At 39.9% G+C, this 7,220-nt stretch overlaps 1 pseudogene; it reads left to right on the top strand.

Moving 5' to 3' along the window:
* Positions 1 to 5,825: 5,825 nt before the first annotated feature.
* LOC149244784 (peptidyl-prolyl cis-trans isomerase CYP40 pseudogene) overlaps positions 5,826 to 7,220 on the top strand; it is a 73,937-nt pseudogene continuing 72,542 nt past the window's right edge.

The following is a 7,220-nucleotide window of genomic DNA, read 5'->3' as shown; positions in this document are numbered from 1 at the left end:
GTAGAACCCGCAGCCTTCTTGAATTTCTTCCCCATCATGTTCAGGCTTCTCTCGACAGCTGAATTCTACACAAATGCAAGAGAAATCGTAACAAGGAAATAACAACGACAATCCATAACGGGAAAGATATATTACTTGAAGCGTGGCAAGATTAATTCTAAAAGTGGCTGCGGATCTAATGATCTGAGAAGACACCGCAGATGCAATGATGGTGATTTTACGGCCTGCAGCTCCATAAATGACCATTACATCGTTATTAGGCTGAATGACCCCTTAAAGCGTGCAACAGATATTTTAAAGGTCTAATCGTAAGTGTTCGTTAAATCGAAGGGGCAAAGTTTTAAATACGCATGCATTACCTTATCCCTGCATTTAACGGCATTTTGGAATCTGTGCTTTTATCAAACGGATTTAAATATAACTTTAAAGCTTGAAGCAATCACCTTTTAGGAACTCTGATCATCGTTAAGCGTCATCGCATCGCATCGGGGGTGTGAGAGATACTATCGTTTGGGAGAGGTCTTGGCGAATGCCGATTGTGACATCGCATCGGATTAGTGCGTGAACACATTACTAGATGTTTATCAAATGATTTGCCGACTTCCGATTGCGATATCACATTGCATCGGGGTAAAGATCTGAGCGTCTTATGAAAGTGTATGGGATTCCGCCGACTACCGATAGCAATATCGCATCGGGTCGGGGCTTATAACTTAAGGCGTTTTTCCACAAGAGGCAGCGCCGATAGCCGATCGCCGATATCACGTCGCATCGGGGTGTAAGATATGTGCTCTTTTTGTGTGTGCATTGAATACCGCCGATCGCCGATAGCGATATCGCATCGGCAAGGACCAAGGTGATATTTAAATGTGTTTCTCTTGTTATTGCGACATGCGATCTTGCGATTGTTTTTTCGCACTAACCAAAAATTGCTTGATATTTATTCAAAAAGGCTTTCATTCACAAATTCATTTGATTATCATACCTTTTTCGAACAAATTCATTAATGCCAATTAAATTTTTAAAAAGGGACCCATTTCATATGTTAATTGTTTGTGAATAAAAATGTTATGAAATGGGGGGTTGTTGTAGGGCACAACAGGTCCTTACACCAGCACCAAGGCTACGGGAAACAATGCTTTGAAGCACAACATTCCTCCATTCCTTCGCTTTCACCGAGTGTTCAATGTGGACCGTCATCGACCATGCTTCCCACCATTACTGGACACATCAGAGATTGCAGAACAGCTCACTAGGGACCAAGTTCAGCAGATGGAGGAACTCAACGCAATGGGGACCATTACTTCCTAAGGGGGGAGGAATGATCCAGGTGGATGTTGGTGGCCACCCACCTATCCCACTTGGACCCCCGCAACTTTCTCTTTCAGCTTTTCAGTTTCCTTATTTGTAGCACAATTTACTATTTTTAGCAGTTTTTCGGGTCCTAAACTTCCAGAGCCGTTTTGAGGCCCTAAACGACGTTTTTTGGGATAGATCTTTCTAACGAGCTATTGTAAATGTCAAACAGAGATCGCATGCCAAAGTTACGACCCTGGGAAATTGATGTACCAATTTACCCAAATGGGGCCCACAATTTGGCGTTTCATCTTCTAGGGTTAGGTTTTGGGATGTGAAGGGTTTTACATTGTTTCTCAACAATAAATAGGCCTTCAAGCCTCATTGTAACACAGTTCAGAGGCATGTAGCCACCACACATCTCTTCTCGGAGATAAGCTACCATCGCCCTAACTGGTTTATTTCCATTACTGTTTGTAAGCATATTTCAGTATTTTACATTAATGGAATGAAGTATTATTTCCGCTGCATATATGTGTTTATAATTATCTATGTAATTTGTTGCGTTCCTGTTTAAGTCTGGATCAAAACCCGACATGAAACTCTGCGATATGGCAAAACGGGCATATTCCCCTCATACCCAGAAGATGTGCAATTGTTGGGTGACTATGCTTCCTTTCTGTCGGAATTAATAGAGATTATTTGGTGATTATAATAGTGGCTAGTTTTGCATTACATGTTATTGCTTCTTTCGTTTTGGTGAATAGTAGAATGAGTTGCGATAATTACATTAATGGAATACGATTTTTGAAGTCTGAGATCTGGCATGGATCCTTACATCCCTAAGCTGGGCCAATGCACCAGGTTTCAAGTACTTTTTCAACTTCTGCTCCCTTTTGCTTGAGCTCTGGATGCTCCTCATTGGGCCCTGCATTGTTGGGTCTAGACTCCTCTAGATTTCACAGTAGATGCGCATATGGGTATGCCGAATCCTTCTGAGTATGGTGCCCAAATCCTCTGATTTTGCAGATAGGGAAGTGGGGATAAATCCCTCCAAAAACTGTTGTCTAGAAGCTATAATTCAAGCTTACAGAGAAACTGCGAGGCTTGGATGAAAAACCATGGACAACATTTATGGGATATATGGTTGGAAGGGAAAGAGGTGTGTTGGTGTGTTTACAGTTCCGTGAGCATTGGTGTCATCCAAACTTTGTTCGCTACATTTCTTTTATATATGTTGAAGCCATATATATGTGTTGTGATGGGTGTTGGTTTATATGCTGCATTATTTTTATGCGTTGGTGAATGGAGCATATGTTTTGAAGGTCATGGTATAAGTGTGTAATTCATGGTATGCTTTGCACGTAGTATGTGGTATGGTGGCTCTTCTCTTTGCATTGACAGCTTGACTCATATGACAAATGACAAATTATATGTGCATTGAGTTATTTTTTAAGGTTGTGTGGCATATATATGCTGATGTTTTCTCTGCTTTGAATTATATACCTTGAATTGTAAGTTGCACTCTCTCCAAAGCTGAAATTTTCTTGGTCAATGGTAATGTTGACTTGCTTAAGGTTCCAAATTTCCAACGATAAAGAAAAGATTTTTGACATAGTATTGTGAGTGGGTGTTGCTTCTTCATTTGTTCAAAGTTGTGATCAGTTAAAAAAAAAGTGTAATTTTGAAAATGAAGAATATGGCTTGAATTACTGAAATATTAGAGTTCTTGAAAACTATGATACATTCTACTGATCATGATACAATGAAAATCAGCAAGAACACTCTCTGTGATATTAAAACCTATCTGCAGTATACACAAGAAAAGGTAGAATTTTTGCAGCTTGAATCTCAACTACAGCAGGAAGAATTACAGCAGTGGAGTCATCATTTTGAACATGATTCTGTTTAGAATATTGAAACAAACTCCCATAAACACAAGACAATAATGTTACAATTGATTCAGATCCAGTGCTCAATAAAGCAGCAAAATTGCATGCACAAGCAAAATTCAGTCTGCACTTCCCAAGTTGGTCATTAGACCTTGGGAAGAGCTTGTCCACAACAAGCACAGAACTGGTCTTGGATATGGAAAGGACGTGTCCTTTCATATTCCAGACTACTCCAAACCAATCCAATTTCAAAGTGTTGGATTTCTTTAGGACGGTTCATCTTCACCTGCTCCTCATGACAGTTCACCTTTCAGCTATTTCAGATTCTACCCCTCTTCCACAGCAACAGATTGTGAAATGCCAACACTATGACCGAGTTGGCCATCTGAAAGATCACGGTTTTGATCTTCATCCATGTAAGCACTGTCATAAAATCACCCATTCTTCACACAGATGCTTTAGAAACAAGCCTACCGCAAGAACAAAGATTCATCTTGGATGGATCGCTTCTTGGCAATGGGCATCAACAACCAAGAAGATATTCTAGTCACATGTCAGAACTTGTTCTAGAGTATTGAACAGTCTTGCAGTTGAGTTTTCTCCATCATCTCACCTTGTATCTGACAGGGGGGAATGATAGTCATCTACAAGCTTCAAAGCCACATCAAGCGAGCCTGAGCCGCAACCTGCCATACCAGATTTAGAGTTGTAGCCAGAGACAAAGATGCCCCTGAGCATGCCTTCAGTCGGTGATACCTCTTCAAAGAATTGGGGAAACTTCCTCTAGTAGAAGACTTCAGCTTCTTGCCAATTTCAGAGGAGTTCCAGGAATTGCATTAAGCATTCCAAACTTGGTGGTAATCCTTAAACCATCACAGGTTGAGACCTCCCTTTTCAGGTTGAGGTTCTCCCTTTTATGCGGGGTGAGACCTCCCTTTCATGGTTGAAGGTTTCCCTCTTCAAAACATCAGAAGCACTTCCTCTAGCAGAAGACTTGAGCTTCATGCCAGACTTGGAAGAGTTCTGGGAACTACACTAAGCATTCTAGTGTTGGTGGTCATCCTTAAACCACTGCCCTTTATAAAAAAAAAATTAGAGAGCACATTCAGCCTAGTGTTGCCATGCATTTTTGCACGTTTTTTATTACAGCTCTCTTCTTGGACTCATACATAACCCTTCGGATTAAGGGGGGGAATGTTGGACACCTAATCCTCTAAGGGTTGGTGTGGAAGCTAAACAGCCAAAAGGAGTCCAAGAGACCACCTGGAATATGAATCCAAGGGTCACACCATGTACTATAAATGTATATAATTTGTTAATAATAAATGTACTCTCCTGTTTATCATTCATATTCTGTTGCTTCCCATGTGTGTGTTTAACAATGAGAAATTTAACATAAATCAGAATATTAACAGCAGCATAAACATGTATATAACATCATCAAAAACACATTACAACAATGATGCAGGAGCATCCGGACTTAGCTAGCAATGTGATTGTATGTTCACATGTTGTGGCTAACAAGAGATGAATTTCATTGACCTGAGTGGTCAAAATCAGTTTTAGTAGAGAGGGTTGGATCTCTCGAAAATGATCTTTACTTAATTATTGTAATAATTAGAATATTGTATTATTTTTAGACTAAGAGATAAGTTGTTAGTATAGGTGTGTATCAGAGCTTGAGAATAGGGATTTAATGGTTGAGTTGATAAAAATAGAGATTGAGTTGTCAATGCAGTTAGGATAGGATTTGATTCATAAAAGGAAAAAGAATGTAATGATAGGGAGGAGATGATCGAGAATAGAGTGAGTAAGCAAGACTTTGAGTGACAGAGATAGGGTTTGAGATTGAACAGAGGTCAGAAAAACTGTTGTAATCGAGCTGAGAGGGCCAAGACTCTGTAATTTCCATTTTGTTGAATAATTGATTGAAGTGTGGTGTGGACGCATTGTTCTGGTGCAGAAATTCATTTGTAGCTGTGTATCGGCATTCTGGACCCTAATTAGGTATTTTTCTCTATTTAAATATTTTATTTATAAATGACAGTCGATTAGTATTAAGGGTTAATATTGAGTTTAAGTGCTAAACCTTTCCTTAAGCGTCTTTATTAAAATTGTGAATTAAGCATAAGGTAGTATTCGATAAGTGGTAAGCGAAATCTCATGCACTAAAAAGGCTAGAAATGGTATTTCAAAAATTCATGCGATTAACCTTAGCGAGCGACATGTAGCACGCGAAAACCACTTTTCTCGCGCGCTCTCGACCTAAAATCAATTGTGCAAGAATCTGCGCGAGATTGCACGACAACCGTCCGATTGGACGGATCACATCAATGGTGGAGATCGTCCGAGTTAGTTGGTGAGCGGACGACGCAATATCCATTGGATCTGGAGAAGTGAGATCAACGGCACAGATTGAAGCACTTGAAAAAGGGAAAATTCAAAGAAGGACCGACAGTGATTGGTCAAGTAAGTGGGACCCTCAGGGAAAAATACACGTATAGAATCAGTTTATGCACAACTGATTGGTTAGAAATTTAACCAATAGTCTAATTGCAGACTACCACCCCATTTTCGTCAACCTCCTGTGTCAATTTTGGTATCAGAGCATAGTAATTAAGTTTTGCTACAGTAAACATGCCACCGAGGAGAGAAGGAGGCATAGGTCGGGGGAGACCTATAGCAAATGCAGTTCTGCTAGATGAGATCCAGAATCTACGTACAAGGATGGAGACAATGGAGACTGCTCAAAGGAGATCACCTGATCAAGGAGATGCCAGTGCTGCAGAGGAATCTTCTAAGGAAGAAGAAGAGGATGAAAGTGAAGCTACCAAAGTTCTAAAGATATTGGCCAAAGCAAGTGGAAGACCAAAGGTGGAAATACCTTTGTATGATGGGAATCTCAATGTAGAAGAATTGATGGACTGGATCAGTTCATCAGATAAGTATTTTGACTATGAGGAGGTTGATGACAAAAAGAAGGTGAAATTTGCAGTTACTAGATTTAAGGGTCATGTATCTATTTGGTGGGATGAATTACAAACATCCAAAGCAAGAAAAGGAAAGTCCAAGATCAACAATGGGACAAAATGGTGAGTAGATTGAAAGCTAAATTTATGCCAAAAGATTATCAGTTAAATATTTTCAGATAGCTACAGAATTTGAGGCAAAAAGGAATGATTGTCAAAGAATATACAGAAGAGTTTTATAAGATGAGTATTAGAGCAGGACATGCAGAGGATGACGTAGAGAAGGTAGCTAGATATATCAATGGGTTGAGGTATGACATGCAGGATGAAATTAGCTTGCTGAGTTTGAAGACAATTGCAGATGCCTATCAAGTAGCTTTGAAGTTAGAGGAGAAGATGTTGAGGAAGCAAAATCAAAGGAACATAGGGAAAAACTCAGCAAGAGGTAGAGGAACTACCAGACCAAGATTTCAGCACCCTCGGGGTGAAGCAGGAAGTTCAAGTAGTAGACCACCACAGAGAGGAGACTTTAGTAGAGGAAGATTTGCACCCAGAGGAAGAGGCTGAGGAAGAGAAATTCGGTGTTACACATGTGGAGGATGGGGACATGGATCATGGGACTGTCCTCATAATAAAGCAACAAATTAGAGGAATGTGAATGTGGCTGAGGCAAAGGAATAAAAACCTCAAATTGCAAACAAGGAAGAATCACCCGAAGAAGGAGAATCTTTGTTATTGAAAAGGGTATTGCTTAAGGTAGAGAAAGAGACAGGAGAACCAGCTCAGAGAAAGAGTTTATTTAGAACTACATGCAAGTCCAAAGGGAAATTCTGTAAAGTGATAATTGACAGTGGAAGCACTGATAACCTTGTTTCTACAGAAATGGTGGACAAGTTAGGATTAGTGAAAACAATACACCCTACTCCTTACAAAGTATCATGGTGCAAAAAGGACATCAACTTATTGTGACAGAACAATGCAAGGTAGAGATACATATTGGTACTTATAATGATGTGATATTGTGTGATGTAATTCCAATGGATGTATGCCATGTGTTGCTGGG

The sequence above is a fragment of the Pinus tabuliformis genome, chromosome 8 (assembly GCF_031772625.1).
Source record: "Pinus tabuliformis cultivar Carrire ecotype Pingquan chromosome 8, CPIR1, whole genome shotgun sequence".
NCBI classification, from domain to species: domain Eukaryota; kingdom Viridiplantae; phylum Streptophyta; class Pinopsida; order Pinales; family Pinaceae; genus Pinus; species Pinus tabuliformis.
Note: the sequence above shows the minus strand (reverse complement) of the source record. Positions and strands in the feature narration are given on the sequence as shown.